General features: G+C 43.3%; 1 long non-coding RNA gene and 1 pseudogene across 3 annotated transcripts in view; one reads left to right on the forward strand and one right to left on the reverse strand.

Moving 5' to 3' along the window:
• The window catches only part of LOC147003306 (uncharacterized), a 176,160-nt gene that overhangs the window by 147,970 nt on the left and 9,984 nt on the right, over nt 1–18,206 (forward strand). For all 3 annotated transcript variants that reach the window (XR_015047749.1, XR_015047750.1, XR_015047751.1), the window contains one exon: nt 10,521–10,671. This is a non-coding gene — a long non-coding RNA (uncharacterized LOC147003306). The remainder of the gene's footprint in view (nt 1–10,520; nt 10,672–18,206) is intronic.
• Nucleotides 13,794–17,435, reverse strand: LOC110288270 (MYND-type zinc finger-containing chromatin reader ZMYND8-like; annotated as a pseudogene).

An 18,206-nucleotide genomic window follows, 5' to 3' on the forward strand; every position in this document is an offset into this window, starting at 1 on the left:
TTCTATCTGTCCTTCAAAGGAGGTAACCAAGACTGCCCAGTCATTGGAGGTGGCTGCCAAAGTTTGAACTTGTACAGCGGTGTAAGGCACAATTAGGGTATCTGGGTTTTTTCCAAAGTGGGTAATAGCTGCTTTCAGGCCCCTAAGGGCAAGCTGTGCAACTGCATTAGGATACCATTCTATTATTTTAGCAGGGGAAGCATTTGGGTGGACTCACAGTAGAGGTCCACCCTGCCATAAAACTGCAGTCGGCAATTGGGCTGTCTTAAAAACACACAAATCAAAAGGTTGAGTATCATTAATGCGATGCAATTGGGCCTCCTGCAAAGCCCCCTCAACTGCTCGCAACGCCTGGTCAGCAGCTGGAGTAAGGGCTCTAGGGAAGGAAATATGAGAATCCCCTTCCAATATTTCAAATAAAGGTTTCAACTCCGCCGAGGGGATTTTCAAAAAGGGTCTAAGCCAATTAATATCTCCCAACAACTTTTGAAAATCATTTAAAGTATGAAGATGGTCCCTCCGTATTTCTATTTTCTGGGGTGCAATCCTGTCTGGGGTAATTATCGACCCTAGAAACTGTCCTGTATCAGAAACCTGCACCTTTTCTGCAGCTATTTGCAAACCCCACCGTTGAAGAGTGTCCAACAAACAGGGGTATGCCCTTTTTAATAGGCTCAGGTCTTTGTGACACAAAAGAACATCATCCATATAATGTATTAAAATTAAAGAAGGAAATTGTTCCTTTATTGGGCTAAGAGCCCTTTGTACATAAAGCTGACACATGGTGGGACTATTGGACATGCCCTGGGGCAAAACTTTCCATTGATATCTTCTATCTGGTTCCATATGATTGAATGAGGGAACTGTGAAGGCAAAATGAGGCCTATCTTCAGGGCATAATGGTATAAAAAAAAAGCAATCCTTAATATCTATAATAATTAAATTCCATTTTCGCGGCAGGGCAGATAACGCCGGCAAACCACATTGCATGGGGCCAAATAACTTCATTTGTGCATTAATGGCCCTTAAATCATGAAGCAACCTCCATTTTCCAGATTTCTTTTTAATAACAAATATGGGAGTATTCCAAGGAGAGACAGACGGCTCGATGTGTCCTAAATTTAACTGTTCTTTTATTAATTGTGTTACTGCCTCTAATTTTTCAGAGGATAAAGGCCACTGAGGAACCAACACCGGGTCCTGTTTTCCATGGTATAGGTTGTGCTATCTCAGTGGCCCCTAGGAAAAACCCAGTCCCTGTTTTCTATAATTTTCCTTTGGTGCAATAGGCGTTATTCGTCCCTGTCCTTGTGCACCCAGTCCCTCCCCATCTCTATAACCCATCTTGGTCATGATATACTTTGCTCTATCTGAATAGTTGCCTTCTAAGGAAACTGTCCCATTAGACAAGACGAGACTCATGTGCTGCATGATATCCCTTCCCCAGAGGTTAACTGGGAGTGGGAGCACATAGGGTACAAATTTTCCCTGCTGACCTTCGGGGGATCTCCAGGTTAAAGCAACAGAACTTATAGTGGGACAGGATTGGTATCCCAGACCTTGTAACGAATGAGATGATTCTGTGGTAGGCCAAGTTTTGGGCCACCAATGTGTGGAAATTATACTTTTATTTGCTCCGGTGTCTAGAATATTCTTTCCCATTTATCTTTTTTTTTTTTTTTTTTTTTTTTTTTTTTTTGGTTTTTCGAGACAGGGTTTCTCTGTGTAGCCCTGGCTGTCCTGGAACTCACTTTGTAGACCAGGCTGGCCTCGAACTCAGAAATCCGCCTGCCTCTGCCTCCCGAGTGCTGGGATTAAAGGCGTGCGCCACCACGCCCGGCCTTTCCCATTTATCTTAAGGCGGAGCTTAGGTCTGCTATTTAAAGATACCACTAAGTAGGCCGAGTCACTTCCGGAGGAACCCATTTTCTTCACATCCTGTCCCACAGGCTCCTCTCTGGCGTTATCAGGGAGGAGCAATAGCTGGGCAATCCTGTCCCCTTTGTTAATAGAGAAGATGCCCCGAGGGCTGGAACATAGGACTTGAATCTCAGGAGAGTGTTGGTGATCCACCACTCCTGGGTGTACCACAAAGCCTTGTAAGGTGAGCGAACCTCGACCAAGAATAAGGCCCATGGTCCCCGGGGGCAAAGATAATACAGACTCCACCGGGACCGGTTGAATGTTCATTTGGGGCATTAGTAGGAAGTCGGTGGCGGCACGCAGGTCCACCCTTGAGGGTCTTCCTGGGCCTCCTCTCTGGTTGTTTCCTGTGTCCTGACAAATCGGTTCCCATATCTTTGGGGGCCCTGGGACCGGGGGCCCGGTTTCCCGTTTTTTGTTACACGAGGAAACTCCTTAGTATCATTAGCCTCCTGTGATACAAGTAGCCTGCCATTGATATCTCTGACAGACCGACATTGATCTGCCCTATGATAACCCTTACCGCACTTGGTGCATAGGGTAAGGACCCTCCTCTCACGAGGAGGGGCCCTGCAGTCTCTTTTGAGATGGCCAGGCTTGCCACAATTATAACATGTTTTATGTCCCTTTTGTCCTGTTGCTTGCTTTTGCAACTGAAGAATTGCAGCCGCCAGGCCTGCATTAGTAAGGGGTCCCCCCAACTCACGGCAAACTCTAAGCCAATCCTGTAAGCCTTTGCTCTTTCTAGGGGCGATAGCTGCTCGGCACTCCTGTGTGGCTTGTTCAAAAATTAACTGTTCTATTAAGGGGTTTGTGGCCTCAGAGTCCCCAAAAATTCTCTCAGCCGCTTCTGTCATTCTTGCCACAAAATTGGAGAAGGGCTCTTGGGGGCCCTGAATAATTTTTGATAATTGTTGATTGGCCTCACTCTTGTTTGATATAGCTTTCCATGCCCTAATAGCAGAATGTGCAACTTGCGCATAAGCTCCTCATGCATAGTTGTTTTGATCAGCCGCGTACAGGCCCTGCCCTGTTAACAGGTCGAAGGTCCAATCGCGTTGTTCCGGGGTGAGTGCTGCCGCATTAAACCTGGCTAGATTTTGGGCTGCCTCATGCCATAGGGCTTTCCATTCCATATACTGTCCCATGGTTGGTAAAACAGCTTTGGCAATCATCTGCCAATCTGAAGGAGTGAGCGGATTTATGGCCAATCTATCTAGTTGCATCAATGTAAAGCTCCCCATCACCCCATATTTCCTTACCGACTCCGAAAGTTCCTTAATTTGATTGTATTCTACGGGTGCATAACCCCTACCTCCTTCCCCATTATCGAAAACGAGGAAGGCTGTGTCACTTTATGGCGGGTTTTTTCAGAAAGAAGTGAAGAAGATGCGGGTCGTGCCCCATAAGGGGGGGGGCAGTAGGGGTAAGCTGCATGCGTTGTTGGAGTGGGGGCTGTTTTTTATTTTTATACCTTGGGATCCTTTCATCAGGATGATACCTCTATTCTTCATATCTAGCTGCAGCTTCCTCTAAGTCCTCTTCCTCAGAGGAGTCAAGTTAGTCGCTCGAACTTGAGCTGATTTTCAGTTCTTGAAGTTCCCTTACTGGGTAGATACTCTCACCTTTTTTCTTATCATCATTAGAAGGGTGATCCAACCTTATATGTTGATCAGGCTTCTCTCCCCCTTTTTTACCTTTTCCGGGGGGGTCCCTTTTCTCTTTTCTTGGATATCCCTTTTGTATGTGCTCGAGCACCCAACCTCTCACTCCGCTCGGTTTCTGACATGCTATCTTGGACTGATTCTAACGCGTGCTGGCCTTCCTGTCTTACTGGACCGCAGGTTTCATCCTCTAGACAGTTGTTAACTATCTTCCAAATGGCCTTGGTCCCAGGGTGAAGATCGTTCTCTAACAGTTTTCTATCTAGATCTTTTCCCAATTTTTTCCACGAGGCGCGGGAAAGTGATCCGGAGCAGGCGTACCATGGCGCCACACGGTCAACTTCCTTCACAAAATTTTTAAGTGTGCGGGGTGCAATCTTAATGTCCCTTTGTTTAAGAAGGTTATCAAGGGCTTGAACCACAGATTGGGACGAACCCATTGTGGATGGTGCCTGCGGTTTATCTACACCCGACTTATGTAGCACGGCAGATTTCTACCTCCTTGCGGCTTATCTATGTCCGTCTGACAGGAGATCTACGGTGAAATGGCAACGGTCGCAGGGCCCCTTATCTACGTCGGACTTATCCGCAACCCTCAACAATATCTCTTGTGTTTACAACAATACAACACCAGGAAGAAAAGGAAGAAGACTCCGATCACTAACACCGCCGCCTCGGGCAAACCCTCCCAAGGTGGAGACAGTTGAAGACCAAGATTAAAAAAAAATCCGACACACCTCTCCGGGCGGAGTCCACTGCAGTTCTGAATCCACCTCAGCACTGAGGGTTCTCCGGTGGTGCGAAGGATATCTTGAAGTCCCGGGTTTTCGGCACCAGATGTCCAGCGCTGCTTCTCGCCAGCAAGAACGACAAGGCACACAAGTAGGATCCTCCTGCAGCCAAGCTTTAATGCATCTTGAGAGGGAGAGCATAAGCTTACACACGGATGCGAAGACCCTGAGGAACCCAGCCCTGTGCCTTATATAGAATTTTTGTCCCGCCTCTGACGTGGCGCATCCTCACAGGGCCATTTCCAAACAGACCAGATGACGCACTTAACGGGTGTGTGTCCTTGCGGACAGGGACTATCCAGAAACATGCGCAGTAAGCCTTTTTACTTGTTCAAACACCCAGCTCATGTGCCATCTTGTAATGGCGAATGTGGGAGTGGCTTTCCACAATAAGACTTTATACCCCCCATTACTAGAAGGCCTTATTTGGATGCCCCTCATAAATTTGAGGGAGTTTTCCCTCAGTGGGTTCTCATATCACACCCATAATAGCATCTCTGTACCTGTGTTCACTTCCTACACTATCTTCATCCACCAAATATCCCCTACCATCTCAACCATCATTTTCATTCCCATCCACCCTGTTATACCTTTAGAATCTACTTTGATAATGTATAACCAAGAGATACATGTGTTCCTCCATCTACACACCTCTTTTTTAACCCAGGTTTTCAGTATCTACTGATTGTAGGACTTGCATTCCACAAATGTCTTTATGGGTTTTCATTACCTCACTCAGGATGATTTTTCTTCTAATTTCATTCATTTTCCTGCACATTGCATGAATTATGTACATTATTGTAATAGCTGAGCATGACTCCATTGGTTTTGCATGACTGTAGTTGTTCTTCAATGGGTCATCCATTGAATATTTCACCAAGCTTGGTATACCTGGATCTGCAGGTAGATCAACTTCAACTTACTGTGGAACTGCCGTTTTGATTTCCATAGTGGTTGTACATGTACATGTTTGCATACTCAATAGAAATGGAGTCTTTCCTCTGTACCACACCCTCGCCAGCATGATTTGTTGTGTTACTGACCTTAGGCATTCTGAAATGTTGAAGATGGTATCTCAAAGTGGTTTTGATTTTCATTTCCCTGATGTCAAAGAATGTGCAACATTTCTATAAGTGTTTCTCACATTTTTAAATTTCCACTATTTAGTATTTTGCTCAGATACGTATGCAATTTTGAAATTGGATGATTTGACCATTTGAAATTCAGTTTCTTGAATTGTTTATATAAATTTTTAAAATTTAGTCCTTGCTTTTGTAACCATATCACAGAATATAGAGAGGTGAAAACTCTCTTTGCATTCTGTAGGCTTTAGCTTTGTCCAGTTAACAGGTTCCCTGCCTTACAGAAGCTTTTCAGTTATATGAGATCCCATTTAAGAATTGTTGAACTTCTTTATTTGATTCAGAGTATCTTGTTTACTTCTCTTCCACGCCGCCTGGCTCATTCACCTCTGCAACCCTAGACTTCACGGAGCTCTGAGTAAAGGCATTTGATGGAGAACTCTTCTTTAGACTTCCTCTCCAATAAAGTCTGGCTGTTAGCTCAACTGCTTTCAGAGACAGCCTCTGATGGTGGCAGGTTAAGGCACTCAACTAAGAAGTATAGCAGAATATTATCAGGAATCATTTTCTTGATATATATTTTTGTTAAATGACCAGGTCTTTTGTTTTACCCTATGTCTATAGGCTATATAGTTTCCCTTCTTGGTTACCTTAGCAATGTTGACTATAGATTCCTTCTTGTGGAGTGAGTCTTAAGTTCAGAAAGTTCATTAAGTTCAAATCAGAAGAACATTGCTGACTCCCACAAGTTCATTGTTTCCATTGCCCTAGATCATTTTGTAGGAATGACAGGTTGTAAGTCAAGGGTTTTGTGGTTGTGATGGTTTCCAGGTTTCTCTTTAAGTGTCCTATTCATCAGGAGTTCGTTAGCATTGCAAGTGCACTATAATGTATTGGTGAAGTCTCCATGTTTCCATCCACCCAACTTCTCCATGTGCACTGAGTATGTGGTTATCTTCAGCAGTTGGGCCTTCTCTGCTGATAGAGAACACCCTTTTGTGTAAGCAACAGACTGGTTTTGTTGACCTACATAGAACATATGGCCAAATCCTCAACAGAAGTTTATGAAGTTATGCCACTGGTAGCCTTACTAGGACAAGAAATGGGATAAGACTTTATATCCCCCCCCATTACTAGAAGGCCTTATTTGGAATGCCTTTCATAGATTTAATTAAGGTTCCCATCAGTGAGTTCCCATATCACACCCATAATAGCATCTCTGTGCCTGTTTTCACTTCCTATACCCTCTTCATCTACACCTTATCTCCTACCATCTCAACCGTCATTTTCATTCCCATGCATCCCTTTATACCTTTACCATCTACTCTGTTACTGTATACCCAAGAGACACATGTGTTGCTCCATCTAGATCACTCTTCTTTACCCAGGTTCTCAGGATCTACTGATTGCAGTACATGCATTCCACAGGTGTCTTTATGGGTTTCCATTACCTCACTCAGGATGATTTTTTTCCTACCTCCATTCATCTTCCTGCACATTGCATAATATATATTTTTGTAGTATCTGAGCATGACTCCATTGTGTTAGAATGACTGTTCTTCTTGGATGGTCATCCATTGGGTATTTGACCAAGATTGGTATGCCTGGATCTGCAGGTTGATCAACTCCAACTTACTGTGGAACTTTCGTTTTTATTTCAACAGTGGCTGTACAAGTTTGCATACTCACTAGAAATGGAGTGTTCCCTCTGCTCCACATCCTCACCAGGATGATTTGTTGTGTTACTGATCTTAGGCATTGTAACTCAATGTGGTTTTGATTTGCATTTCCCTGATGACTAAGGATGTGCAACATTTCTATAAGTGTTCCTCACCTTTTTGAATTTCCTCTACTGAGTATTTTGTTCAGATATGTATGCAATTTTGAAATTGGATATTTTGACCAACTGAAATCCAGTTTCTTGAATTGTTTACATATATATTTGAAATTTAGTCCTTGCTTTGTTAATCATATTACAGGATATGGAGGGAGGAAAACTCTTCTTGCATTCTGTTAGCTTTAGCATTGTGCAGTTGACACTTTTCCTGCGTTACAGCTTTACAGTTATATGAGATCCCATGTAAGAATTGTGGTACTTCTGTATTTGACTCAGAGTACCTTGTTTACTTGACTTCCATGCCTTCTGGCTGGTGCATGCATATTACCTTTGCAACTGTGGGCTTCACTGAGCTCTGAGGGAAGGCATTTGATGGAGACCTCTCCTTTAGACCTCCTCTCCCATAATGTCTGGCTGTTAGCTCAACTGCTTTCAGAGCAAGCCTCTGATGGTGGCAGGTTAAGGCACTCAACTAAGAAGTATAACAGAATATCATCAGGAATATTTCATTGAAATACATTTTTGTTAAATGTCCAGGTTTTTTGTTTTACCCTATCTTACCCTATTGTGTATAGGCTATCTACAATCTGTTTCTAGGTTACCTAAGCAATGTTGAGTTTAGATTCCTTGTTATGGAGTGAGTCTTAAGTCAAATCAGAAATTCATTGCCTACTTCCACAAGTTCATTGTTCCCGTTACCCTAGAACATTTTGTAGGGTCGACAGGTTGTAGGTCAAAGTTTTTCTTGTTGTGCTGGTTTCTAGGTTTCTCTTTCAGTGTCCTATGCAACAGGAGTCGCTTAGCATTGCAAGGGCACTACAATGTATTGGTGAAGTCTCCGTGTTGCCATCCACCCAACTTCTCGATGTTCAGTGAGTGTGTTGATGTTATCTTCAGCAATGGGGCCTTGTCTGGTGATAGAGTGCACCCCTTTGTCTTAGCAACAGCTTGGTTTATTAATCTACATGGGACATATGGCCAATTCCTCAACAGAATTTTAGGAATATTTGCCTCTGGTAGTCTTACTAGCAGAAGAAATGGGATAAGACTTTATAGCCCCCAATACTAGAAAGCTTTATATGGATGCCCTTCATAGATTTGAGGAAGTTTTCCCTCAGTGGGTTGCCATATCACACCCATAATAGCATCTCTGTACCTGTGTTCACTTCCTACATTTTCTTCATCCACCCCATATACCCTATCTCAACCATCATTTTCATTCTGATCCAACCCTTTATACCTATACAATCCACTTTATTCCTGTATACCCAAGAGACACATGTGTTCCTCCATCTAGACCTGTGTTTTTTCTAGTTCCATTCATTTTCCTGTACAAATCAGAAGTTCATTGCCTACTCACACAAGTTCATTGCTCCCATTGCCCTAGAACATTTTGTATGGACAACAGGTTTTAAGTTAAGGGTTTTGTTATTATTTTTGTCTCTAGGTTTCTCTTTCAGTGTCCTATGCATCAGGAGTTTCTTTATATTGCAAAGGCTGTACAATGTATTGGTGAAGGCTTCATGTTGCCATTCAACCAACTTCCCAAATATCAGTGAGTGTGTAATTTTTCTCTTCAGCTATGGGTCCCTCTCTGGTTATAGAGAGCACCCCTTGTTCTTTGCCACAGCCTTGTTTTGATATGAACAGACACATGGTATTTTTCTGGATGTTGTCTGGTGAAAGAGAATGTTTGTTTTGCTGGAGTGGACATCTGATCGGTGCATGATGTTTAGAAAGAGTGTAAGTATAACCCAACAAACACTGTTAAGCTCTTTCATTGGTTCATCTTAGATCTTGTTGCTGGTTATCATTCCTCTTTTATAATGCTGTTTTCCCCTGACAACACTCTTGCATTGGTTCTCCTTGCTTTCTTTGCTGATCTTCACTTACTGTGACTTAGTAGAGAGAAATGCACCAAGGAACTTCTGGTGGTATTTTTGCTGCTGCTTGCTGTGTATGTGGATTCTTGCTGATTGTCTGAGCCTTGCAGTTTTTTTCTGGATCAAGATCTTGCCATTTATTTGTTTTTTGGTGCTTGTCAAATGGACTGGATTGCTGACAGTGAAGATTGGAATTGCCTCCCAAAAATATTTCTAAGCAGCCCCATAACCAGTTTCCTATTAACCGTTCGTTCTTTTTAATCTACCTCTTTTAGGTGGTGGGCTAGAAGGCAGATTGAAGTGTTAAAGAACCATGCTTTAAAGTAGGCTTTGAAAACTCTAAGCCTACAGCTTTCATGTTTGTTGTTAGCATGGAAGTGATAGTCCCCTGCCCCCCCCATTTTATTAATGTAGTCACTCGTTACTATGAACTTCCCTCTTAGCACTGCTTTGTGTCCCACAAGTTTGTGAGTACTGTTTATTATTTTTTTGAATTCTAGTAAATCTTTAATTTTTTCTTTCTGTCTTTACATATGTTTTCATTCAATAAAGATGTGTTGAGTTTCCATGAGTTTTTAAGCTTCCTTTTGTTTCTGTTGTTTAAATGTAGATTTACTCTATGGTGGTCCACTGGGATGCATGTGGTTACTTCAATGTTCTTGTGTCTTTTGGTTCTTGCTTTGAGTCAAGAGTATGTGGTCAAGTTTAGAGAAAGAACTATGTGTTACAGAAATGACGGCATATAATTATGTGTTTGGAAGAAATGTTCTATGAATGTATGTTAGTGTAAAATCTTAATACCTGACAATAATTCTAACATATTGCCTTAACCTTCATTTTGTAGCTTATGATCTTAACCTGTCCTAATGTTTCTTGCCCTGTCCATAAAGTCTTATTGTTGTGCTTTGTCACAGAGCCTGGTGGACTCTAGAAATTGCTTATCCTCACCACCTCTAGACCCACCCAATCAGCTTTACTGGCAGATAACACTACTTTGTTTAGATAGCTTAAATGTTGCAAATGTACCTGTTTATAATTTTCCTATGTAAAAACTGGTCCTGATAACTAACTGCCAATGGTTGCAATTTGGCTCCCTATTCCTGGCTGTGTCATTGATTAAGCTGTCTTGAATATGTGTTCAATAAACGAAACATATCTGACTGAGATCATTGCCTGAGTGATTTGTGGGATTAATGCTGAACCTCATTCAGCATTTGGTGGTGTGTTGTCCAGAAAGTGTCAGACCATTTACTACCCCTCACTGAGTATCAATGAGTACCAACAAGCCAGTTGGCCCTTCTGAACCTAGGTAAGTGATTTTTTTTTTTTTTTTTTGGCAGGAAGGGATTGGTTTTATTCTAGTGATTTATACCCTTTGGTGGATCAAAGAAGAGAAACTGAAAGCAATATTGGGATGCCTTAATTCTCTATTAGGCAGAAGGGCACAGATCTCCATCTCCATTTCTGCAGTTGGGATGGAAACCCAACCAGGTATGTTTCCTTAACTCCCATTTCTGCCACAGCTTCTACCTTGCTTTCCCATTGTTTCTTAGTCCTGTTATTCTCTACTTTGTTTTTCATCCCATTCTTCATCCTGCTGTTCTTCTTCATTCCTCATTATGGGCCAGTCTTCCTCAATTCCTGATGCCCCTGTTGAAGCTTTTCTGGGCCATTTCAAAAATTTCTAAAGGCCACTGCTGTTTTAGATAACCAAGTTTTTCCTGGGAGGCTCCATACTCTCTATGAGCTCAAATGGCCATCTCTTGTACTGATTGTCCCCTCAGAGGGCTGATTTGAATCTGCTCTTCTTCTTCCCATACAAGCACTAGTTCACCACCACCCTGGGAGACCCTGATCAGTTCGACTATGTCATGGCCTGGCATTTTCTTCTCTTTGACCCACAGAGGAGGAGAAGGCATCTGCACTTTCTGGGAATTTTCAGGACTAGATCGGACAGACAATGGCAATTATCTAAGCCATTAAGGAGGCTGTCCAAGCCTGTATCAAATCAGGTTCTCCAATCCTAACCCTATTGGGTGACAAAGATCCCCTGCCTCCTCCTTACTAAGTACTCTAAGAAGCTTCACACCTCTGCCAGGCCACTCCTCTTCCCTCAGCTCTCCCTTCCCTTCCTCGATTGACTATCTCCTTCCATACTAGGTCAGGCACTTCCTTCCATCCCTCAGTGGAAGCACCTTCCCTGCACATCATAGCACTTCCCTGTGTTTCACATGAGAGACCTTTTATGGTCTACCAGTCCTTCTCCAACTATGATATTTATAACTGGAAGGCTGATAATCCCACTTTTTCTGAGAAACCTCAAGTTTGATTTCCCTTCTTGAGACTATATTTCTCACTGAACATCCTTGTTGGGAGGTCATCTAACAATTCCTTCAGATGCTGTTTACTACAAAGAAACAGGATCACATTGGGTGGGACCAACAAGTTGATCCCAGAAAAGGACAGCAGATGTTCCAAGAATCCAGTAGGATGTTGATGCTGCCTTCTCTGTGTAGATCAGTTACGGATGAATTCTTTCTTATTTGAGCAGGTAAAAGACAACTGTCTTTTTTTTTTAATATTTTTTTATTACGTAATTTCCTCAATTACATTTCCAATGCTCTCCCAAAAGTCCCCCATATCCTCCCCCCGACTCCCCTACCCACCCACTCCCACTTTTTGGCCATGGCGTTCCCCTGTACTGGGGCATATAAAGTTTGCGTGTCCAATGGGCCTCTCTTTTCAGTAATGGCCGACTAGGCCATCTTTTGATACATATGCAGCTAGAGTCAAGAGCTCTGGGGTAATTTTTATGAATTAGTTCAATCAACAACAATTGTAAAACATCTTCATTCATGTCTGTTCGGTCTTTTTGAAGTCTTTCCTGTCTGTTGCCAAGATATTCAGGAGATGTGTCCCTATCATATTTGATCCATATTAGTGTAGAAGAAGTCTGAAGCTGTTTCTCCTTTACTGTTACACAAATACAAACCTCTTTCCCAAAATAGCACATCCTTTGTCTGGTAACCCAACATGGATGGGTGCAATTTAGCAGTCTCATTTTTCTTAGGGCCTGCTCTACTCTGACCCTTCTCCCAAAGTAATAGTAATGTTATCAATACCACCAAACTTATAACCACCTTCATTTTGATAATTAAAACAACTCAGAAACACTTGAAACAATTTCAAGCAATTGTTACTGTTTGTTTCTCTTTATCTCCTTGCCTTTGTTTTCTACATTAGGAACCAAAGGCCTGGATTTCTTTATTCTTCCATATATATTCAAAAACACTTAAATAATTAGCATTTTTTCTCCCTTGTATCTTTAAAACAATGTAGTTTTTCTTTATCTCTCCCTTCTATGGAGATTAATATTGCTTTAAAACAATTTAAAACAATATTATTTATTGAGACAGGGTTTTTCTCTATCTCTGCACTTGGTTTCCTACAATTGTGATCAAAAGCCTGGATTTCCTTATTATTCCATGTATACTTAAAAACAGTCTAACAATTACCAATATTTTTCCATTCTATTCTCTTTTTAAAAGAAATTTTAATTTAATACAAATTTTATACAAAGAAAATGTGAAAAAAAATACTCCCATATGCTAAAATCAGTTATACTTCCCAAATAAGGCCAGCTAGTCTAGATTGTTTTTGCTGTTGTTGTTTTGTTTTGTTGACAACCACAATTCACATTCAAGAATTCTCTCTCCCTCTCTCTCTCTCTCTCTCTCTCTCTCTCTCTCTCTCTCTCTCTTTCTCTCTCTCTCCCTCTCTCTCTCCCTCCCTAACTCCCTAACTCACTCACTCCCTCCCTCTCCCCTCCTCCCTCCCTCCCTCCCTCCCTTCCTCCCTGTCCCCCTCCCTCTCCCTTTCTCCCTCTCTCTCCTGTTTTCTTCTAGTGTTTCTTCCTTTCTTCTCTTGTAGGGGTAAAGTAGCTGGACAATGTGCAGCTTGCATTCTCTTATCAACAATGAAGAGAAAGTAAACAGAAACTAAAATGTACAATGGAATTTACTGGAATGATATACAATTAATATTTTTCCTGATATATACACCTCACCTTTTGCCTCGATTGATGCTCGTTTTACACAACATACAAAATTTAACTATAGCAGATGTAGCATTAACGGAACCATAGCTGGAAACAAACCACACACACACACACACACACTTCGTTCTGTGTCTCTTGAGCCCAGCTAGCTTGTGTTTTAGAACATCGTATCATAGGATCTTGAGGGGTGGATAGCTGAGAGGTGGATAGATGGCTTGGGTGTGGTAGGTCCATGACAGCACAGCCTGACAGCCCTGATCATAGTGTGCAACAGTGGTTCCCTCCCCTGGGTTTCCGATGACAAGGGCCTATGTGAGAATAGCCACCCCTGGGACCAGTCCTGCCACCACTGTGAGTCCAGTGGGCTCACTATCCAGCCCTTGGATTATGAAAGCGTTCTATGTGTGTGTGTGTGTGTGTGTGTGTGTGTTTGCTTTTCTGTTTTTTTAAGAAGTTAAGGTCCATATAGATATGAAAAGGAAAAGTATGCTAGGTCAGTGACATCAAAGTGTACCTACTTACACCTAAACTGTTTGGCTCACAGGGTAGAGCCGTCCTAGCCAAGGCAGGAGCTGGGATGAGTCAAGTTGCTGTCCTGCAGCCAAGCCCACGGGCAGAGTCTGAGTGTTGGGAATTCGAAAGATGGCAGAGACTCCTGGGACTCTTTGGGCATGATGTTCTTTGTGCTAGTCTCTGCACTGTTTTCAAAGTGAGATGACCCTCATTCCTCCTCACTGATGCTTCACAAACCTGACTTGCTGCTCCGGGGAATGGGATTTCTGGTCTGGGTAGTTGGGGTGAGGCTGGTGGTCTGTAGTGGTTGGGGTCTAGGCAGGTTGTTTGTCACACCTTTTGCTAACAAGGTCTTGTTTAGAGCCTAAGAGCATGGAGAAGAGCATCTCTCCTGAGCCAGAATGGTTGAAAGGTCATAGTTACTGTCTTTGTTCTTGTCTGCTGACTCTTTTCTTTTTGGGGGCGCTTGCTGGTTCTGAAGGTGCTGACTGTGGGTTGCTGGAGCTGCCCTGTGATGACTTTTTTCCTGTTTCTGTGCTTGGTTTGGCATCTGATTCCTGGTGAAGGGCAGTAACCAACTGTAGCAGACTGGGTACAGGACTTCATGTGCTCGGACCAGTGGGCCTGCTGACAGGGGTAGTCCTGGAGTAGCCGGTGGAAATGGCCTCCTTCTTGCAGTTGCCACACCACTGCTTCTTGGTTCTCCAGCTTCAGCTGCTTCTTCACCTTAGCTTCTTCATCCCGCTCCTGTTCCAGGCTCTGCCACATCTCAGCCATGGTCAACTCCAAGTCCTGCTTCATCTCGGGGATCTCCTGCTGGTGCCGCCACTGCAGCTTCTCAATCCCAATCCCCAGCCTTCGAATCTCAGCTATTCTGCTCCCAGTGGTGTTATTGGGGAGATCATTGCAGATTTCTGTCATCGTCCCCTTTATGGTGTCCATCAGTTTGCTAGTGTACTTGGCAATGTGCAGCCACGTTGGGTGAGGCGGTAGCAATGTGCAGCAGGTCAGCATTGATCCCGGATGCTAGGGTGCTTGTAAAGACCGAACTGCTGACTGGGGTTGCTGGCTGTGTGCTGGTCACCAGCTGGTGACCAGCGTGATAGTGGACATGAATGGGCTGATCTCCTTCTGCTGAACAGTTGTTGCATTCCACACGTCCCACTTGCTGCACAGCTAGGACAGTCTCCTTGAGTAAGAGCAGTCTCTGCTTCTTCACTGGGCTTCCTGTGATGGTGGTAACCAGCGCTGTGACCGTGAAGGTAGACATCGTGCTGCTGGTGGCTGCCATGGTGACCCTAGCTGCAGGTTCTTGTGTGGCTCAGTGAGTGAGTACCAGCGTCTCAGGGGGAGGCTGGTTGCCTGCTGAAGTGGAAGGTGGCATCTTGCTTAGGTGATGGCACCTTGGACTCTTTCCTGTTTTTGTTTTTTCTTTTGCTTTGTTTGTTTTGTTTTTTATTTTGGTTTTTTTGTTGATGTTGTTGTTGTTGTTGTTTTGTTTATTTTGTTTTGTTTTTGTTTTTCGATCCTCCTGCCCAGAAGGATCTTCTCCTAAGTCTATGACAAGTGCGTTCTCTGAGTCTGAAACCAAGCCCAAGCGCACTGTGGGAGAAACTGTTTCATCCTTTCCGGTTAGTTTGTCCTTTGTGGGATGAGGTAATGGCTTTGCTTTCTCTCCAAAGTCCTTCTCAGGCTCAGGACTGGCCTTGTCCTTGGCGGGTGTGGGGTCTACATTCTCACTGACAGGCGAGTTACTCTTTACTTCCTCTTTGACCTCCACTTGGTTTGTGGGTTTGGGCTCCTATTGATGGTAGTGGCCTCTTTGTCTACCAAACTCCCTTCTTTGACCTCGGGGTCCTCCAGCTCATTCTTGGGCTTCTGTTCCTCATCGCTGGCGTAGTCGCTGTCACTGCTCTCTGACTTTTCTGAACCCTCGGAATCACTGTACTCCACGGCTGTGCAAACATCCTCTGAGATCTCATTTATGCATAGCTGTGCTTTGCAACTCTATGGTATTTACCAGGCTGAGCTGGTACTGGCTTCGAACCTGCTGCTTGGGAGAGATGAGGGGGACAGGGTCTGCCTGCTGTAGGACTGACTTGCTCAGCTCCTTCAGGTCCATCTCAGGTTTGCATCAAACCAGGTTCAGCGCTTGTGGAGAGAAAGGCTTCGGGCTGCCAGACAAGCTCCCTGCTTGCTCAGTCTTCGTGGAGGCTGGAGAAGTTGTGCTCTTATCAAAGAAGTCCATAGACTCTTGCACTGAAGTGGCTGGATGGGGCCTCTTTCTCGGGGCCCTGCTCCACATCGGAGCCTGTGTGCACAGAAGAATTCATACTGGTCAGGGAACGTGGCATGTCAGACAGGGAGATCTTGAGACCTGACACCCCCCTCCCCACCCGCCAAACCCGCTCAGAAGAGACCTGCTCAGAATGATCTTAGGGGACGCTGTCATGTCAAAATTAAGCTTTACCTTCTCCTGCTTGTCTGTCTTGACAGTGCCGATGCTGGGTTGCTGGTATCAAGCAGCGTTTGGTACTGGTTATTGGGCCTGTAGGGCGTCCCGAACAGGAAGTAATTAAAAACCCCAAACTTCCTCTGTATGTTCCCAAGTAAACTTCCATCTCTCGAAGGGTGCTGTTTAAGATACTTTTAGTCTTTTTCACAGAAAAGGGGATTTCTTTAGACATGAGGTAGCAATTATTGACTGGAACCAAGGCTCTGTCATGTTGTGCAAATAAATGGGCATCAACCTGCCCATCTATGTTTCTCGGAGCTTTCACTGGCCAGAATGAAAACACTTTCAGTTTCGCCAAGACCAAAAGGTACGGATTGCTATAGGACTCACAAAACCAGTTGTCTCATCTTTTGGCAAGCTTCAAGATAACATTCTGGGCATACTTCAATTTCATTCATTTTGATGACAACTTTTTCTATTTGCATCAACTTGTGGTTTCCCCCATTATTAATAATGTAGTTATGCAGGCTCCACTTGGCACCAGCCAGGAAGGCTTCTGTACAGCTGAACATCTTCCTTTTTGCATTCGTTTCCAATATACAAATATCCATAGGGTTGAAAATATATTCTGCATAGTCGGGATGCTGTTGCAATGGAATGGACTTCTGAAATGCATCCATCCCTGACTGCTTCTTTTTCGGAATGGCAAATTTGAGCAGGTAGGACAGCTGTCCAATAGTCAGCATGGTCATGGCTTTGCTCTGTGTCTCCATGCTTTCTGCTACTGCAATCTTCTCACATTTAGGACAAAACCAGTCCCCCTCTGGTTCTGATGTCCACGTCAGACACTTGGTGTGATAAACCCTGAGACATTGCTCACAGCAAAGGGCTTGTCCTTCCTGGTGACAAACCCAGCTATAGAAGTCATTCCATCTGGCCTGCAGTACAACATCAACAGGGTCTATGGGGGAGTGGCTGCTTCATACAGTAAAACGGACCATGTCTTAGCTCTGACTGTTCTTTATTGCTACTGTTCAGTAAGCCGGGTGTCTTTTTCTTTTTAATGGAGCTTGCAGATGAGCCTTGGAGTGAGTAGTCATTGGAGGAATGTGGAAGGCTGGGGAACTTCCATTTTGGAGCTATTTTCTCTGTAGAGACAGGATCTTTGGAGTGAGTAGTGATATCCATTCCCTCCACCACCTCCTGCTCACTTTTTATTTCCTCTTCAGCCAAGCTTCCCAACATTTTCCACCCCTGGCTTTAATTTAATTTAATTTAATTTAATTTAATTTAATTTAATTTAATTTAATTTAGGCAGAATGAGTCAAGTGAACCTTCATTGCAGAAAGACATTAGTACTGAAGAGCATGTAAGGTGCCTACAAGGGGAGAAGCTTTGCAAAATCTGTATGGATAGAAATATTGCTGTCATTTTTGTTCCTTGTGGACATCTGGTCACCTGTAAACAGTGTGCTGAAGCAGTAGACAAATGTCCCATGTGCTACACAGTCTTTATGTTCAAGCAAAAATATTTATGTCTTAGTCTGACACCACATGTTATGTTCTTCTTGCTCTAATTGAATGTGTGATGTGAGCGAACTTTAAGTAATCTGCATTGCATTCCATTAGCATCTGCTGCTTCCAAATGGAGACAAATGTTAACAGCACTGTTTTGGTCTAAACGTTCAATTTCTGGATCTTTCAGGTTATCACCTGTACCATTTATCCAATGTTTTACTCGATTGAAACCTTAGACAAAGAAGCATTTCATAACTTTTCACACGTATATTTGTAGTACACTGACTTGATATCTATTTTTCATGCCTTTTGCATAAGCTAACAAATGGACTATTCTGTATAAGCATGGAGATTTGATTTAATCTGCCCAATCACTTTAATTTGCTTATTGTAAACAGGGAAAGAACTGTTCCACACTGCTGGGAGAATAAAGATTGTTTTAGATGCTTAAAAAAAATAACCCAAATAAATCAGAAGCCTCCCT

This window comes from Mus caroli, unplaced genomic scaffold (assembly GCF_978045245.1).
Source record: "Mus caroli unplaced genomic scaffold, Mus_caroli_1 scaffold_8, whole genome shotgun sequence".
Lineage (NCBI taxonomy): Eukaryota > Metazoa > Chordata > Mammalia > Rodentia > Muridae > Mus > Mus caroli.